We start from the raw sequence: 4,593 nt of genomic DNA on the forward strand, positions 1-4,593 counted from the left end.
AGTCCCCACTAGTAATGATTTCCTGCAGGTCGCCTGGAAGCATTAGAAGAAGTGTTTCCTTTTAATAGGCTATTCGGGGAAGATAAAATCAATAACTTCTAGGCAGATATCTTGCAGATGCAAATTTATACCCTTCTCATATTCCTGCTTACCATCTTGTCTTCTATAAAAAAAATAAATTTAAAAAAGTAGTTACACAGGACTGTTGCCTTTGGTGAAAGAGATACTGTCTGGCACATCTCAATGTGCATACAATGAGAGAAATGGTCATGATGATAGATTTTTTTTTAATGAAAATGGATATTATCTGGAAGCTTTTTATACTACTGTAGTTGTATCTGGCTGCCTCTGGCTATTGCAGCTGAATTCTATCATGTGATTTAAAAATGCCATTGCTAATAGAATTGTTCTCTTTAAGACCTTGACAAATTAAGCCAGGATCTAATGTGAATAGCTTTAGGTCTTATAGACGCTTGACTAATGGGTCTGTGATAAAGATGCATACTAGTTAAAGGATCCAGGGATGCAGATAGCATCACAAGGCGCGTTTTCTGAGACTGATGCTCTTCTATCAAGTAATCAACTGTTTCAGATGGTTAAATTCACTGGTGGACACTCATCAGCCGCAGCCTGTGTTTAAGGTTTCCTCTTCTCTCTATTTTTGAATCCATTTTTCTGGTGATTCTTCATCTGCATTCCTCCGGAGAAATGGGTAAGACTTCAGAAGATACAAATCAGAGAATCATGTGTAAAACAAAGGCTCCTCTGGGTTTCTAATACCAGTATATCCCATCACTTCTTCTTGGGATCCCACAGTGAAGTCCGTGGCCAAGCCGTGTGCCCTTAGCCTCCTCATCTTCTGCTTGGACACGGCCACAGGCATTGCACTAGCCTAATTTTTTGTTGTTAACTTGACACATACTGGAATCACTTGGGACAAGGGAACCTCATTTGAAGAATTGTCCCAGTCAGATTGGCCTGTGGCTGTCTGTGGGGGAACTGTCTTTGTCTTTTCACTGAGACAGGGGAGCTCCATCCCACTGTGGGCGGAACTATTCCTTAAGCAGGGGGTCTTGGGCTGTGTTAAAAAGCTAGCTAAGAGTGAAGCAGTCTATAGCATGCCTCCATGGTTTCTGCTTCAGTTCCTGCTTGAGCTCCTGCCCCGACTTCTATCAGTGATAGAATGTGACCTTGAAGTGTAAGACAAATACGTTCCACCCCAGGAAATGCTGCTTTTGATAAGAAGTCTTCATCACAGCAGCAGATCCATCTGGAAGTATTTAGTACAGAGAAGCTTACAGCATTGCAGAAATTCGGTATAGGGCAGTTTATGGAAGCCATGTAACCGTGTAATGTAACTAGTGGGACAGAGAGATGTAAAGAAGAGATTGAATTTGGTGGAATGCTGTACAGATCTGAGAGACTATGTAACAGTGACACATTATGGGATCTGACAAAAAGAAACAAGAATTACAGCAAATTGTAAAGCACCGAATTAATGTAAACTGGACCTATATAGTAGACACACAAAGCGACATTTTACAATGACACATGCACGTGTAAGAAATTACCCAACTAATTTGAATGAGTATTAACAGGAGAGAGGTGTGGTCATGAGGGCAGAGGAAGGAGTAAAAAATGAAAATAAAACACTTCCTATGGGCTGGGGGTTAAGTCCGATACCTGAAATTTAGGTCTTTGATTTCCTGGGAAAGGATGGAAGTTGTTCACTGAGAACAAACAGTACAGGACAGGCTTTCATGACATTTATTCTGCTTCTCTTTTATTATAAGTAAATGCATTACTAGCACCATACGTGGATATGCATCTTTGCATAATTCATGAGTATGCTCAATCAGGTCTGACCCACAGCCTCTCTGGAGCAGTGCTTTTCTCTTCCTTGTGGCCTATTTTCTGTTGATTCCACTGTGTCCTCATTGCCCCTGTGTTGGTTCTCCTCAGAGTTAAGGATGGCTGCAAAGAATGCTCCATGCTTTGTTAGATATTGCTCAGAATATGATTTGTATGTGCTATCACCAATCCTGCTCACTTCTTTTATCATCCCACCCCATCTATGGTTCTCTGGTGCTAAGGAATGAAACCTACGGTCTCTTTCAAGATAGAAAACCATATTCTACCACTAAACTAAGTCCCCGCCTTGTGAGAGGGGCTCACTTCTTTTATACAGTCAGCAGGAGGTTCTGTGACTGAATACATACCACATGGAATGGGTCTCCTTGATTTTCTGGAGAGCTGGGGTTTTCTAGTCAGCAGTGTACCACTGGTGCTGTGTGGTTTTGGGAGGAGGTGCCTTCTAGAGAGAGCATAGATGAATGGCATGCTGCCTGCCTGGGTAGAGATTTTCTTAGACTGTATTTTATTTCCCATGACCAAGTAAAATGCTACTCCTGTCAGGAGCACTTCTTGAGTTTAGTGGTTAGCATGTTTTACTATTTATCTCTTAAATTATTCTGACTCATTTTACCTCTTGCAAAATATATAATGCTGCTGTTTTCTAGGCTGTGGCTGCTGGCAGGAAATGGTATTAGTGAGGAAGTCCTGGGCCTCTTAAGAGCCGACTTTTAGTTTATTCAGCTACTGGCCTAGTTTCACCTTTGCTGCTGTGATAATATATCCTGATAAGATTCAACCTAAGGGAGAAAGTGTTTATTTGGCTCAGAATTCCAGAAGTCAAGGCAGCTAGCTGTGTCACATCCAAGAGTAGAGAGAGAATAAATGTGTCCAACCCACCACTCAGTAAGCTTTCCCTACTCTTTACATAGTCCATGACTTCAAAGTAGACGATGCTGACGTCCACTTTTAGATGGGGCCTTCCCATATCAATTAAGGCAATCAAGACAACCCCCCAAGACATGCCCATAGCCAACCTGACCAAGACAGTTCCTTACCAAGTGGTTCTAGCTTGTGTTAAGTAGACAATTAAAACTCTCACAGTACTCAATCCCTGAGCATAGATCTCAATAAAGATAGGTTGGTTGGTCAGAGGAAGAACAGTAACTGTGTATCAAGTTGTTAAGTTGGTCTATTAAGCCGAGTATAGTTATCAAGAACATGGGAAGATATGTAGTAGGCTACATATCTTGAGTGAGGCAAGGTAGCCCTCATACTCACAGTCAGAGGTCCTGTCCTGAGCCAAGGCACATTTGGATTTTCCTAACATAACCTCACCAGCTCCATCTGCAGAGTGATGCCTTGCATCACACAATACAGAAGATACAATACCTGAGTCATTTTCCTGCCCACTCTTGTGCCATGATTTTGTGATTGTCTTTCTCAGTTTCCGGGGAAAGGGGATCATTCCTGTGGGAGGTGGTGATTTGTTCCTGCGTCAGGAAATAGCGCCATAGTTCTGTCTCCCAAATTGGCAAGTGAAACAGATGTTATTAACTTTATCTCTAGGGAAGACTCCTTATAGGTGTTACAGGAACTCGCTGACACTGGCTATTATTGTTTCTCACCTAGATTGACATGTGGGTACACACACACACACACACATGACTAGACTGCACGACTCTACTAGGGAGGTAATCGCTTGTGTTCTGGATGAACTTCAGCCAAGAGGTCATTGGCATAATATAATGACAGCTGTCTTAGTAGTGACATAGTGTTCTATTTTCATTTCAGTGGCTGCAATAACATATCCCAACAAAAAACAAGTTGGAGGAGAAAAGACTTATAATGCAGGCTATAGTTCATCGTTAGAGGGGAGCTCAAGGCAGTAATTTTAAACAAATAGTGATATCACATTCACAAGAACAAAGAGAAATTAATGCATAAACCCTCTTTTGGTCATTTATGCTCGGCTTGATCTTGTTAGTCCTCTTTTCTGCCTAGGAAATGATGCTTGCCCACAGTACACTGGGTCTTCCCCTATCAATGAACTTAAGATCATCTTTTCCAGACATGCCCATGGAGACGCTCTTCCCAGGTGATTCTAGCATGTACCAAGCTCACAATTAAGCTAGGCATCACACAGGGGAAGAGGACAGCTGCATGTATATCTGCCCTAGTCTTTCAGAGATTACCCCAGAGCCCTTGCTTCCTACATCAACAGTCTCCCTAATATCAGTATCCCTCACCAGAGTGGATCGCCTGTAACAGCTAGTGAACTTATTTTACATATCATCCACAGTGGACATTAGGTCTCACTCCTGATGGTATATCGTCTATATCCTACAAGTTTAGAAGGATACCAGGCAGACTTCATGCACCCACCATTACAGAGAGTAGCTTCCCTATCCTAAAGTCCCTCCATGCTTCACCTTTCCACCCCCAACCACTCCCAGCAGCCACTGCATTCTCTTTGAATTTTTCAATTTTTAATTAGATATTTTCTTCATTTACATTTCAAATGCTATCCTGAAAGTCCCCTATACCCTCCCCCTGCCCTACTCCCCAACCCACCCACTCCCTCTTCTTGGCCCTGTTGTTCCCCTATACTGGGGCATATAAAGTTTGCAATACCAAGGGGCCTCTCTTCCCAGTGATGGCCGACTAGGCCATCTTCTGCTACATATGCAGCTAGAGACACAAGCTCTGAGGAAACTGGTTAGTTCATATTGTTGTTCCACC

Source organism: Mus caroli, chromosome 14 (assembly GCF_900094665.2).
Source record: "Mus caroli chromosome 14, CAROLI_EIJ_v1.1, whole genome shotgun sequence".
In the NCBI taxonomy this organism is placed as follows: domain Eukaryota; kingdom Metazoa; phylum Chordata; class Mammalia; order Rodentia; family Muridae; genus Mus; species Mus caroli.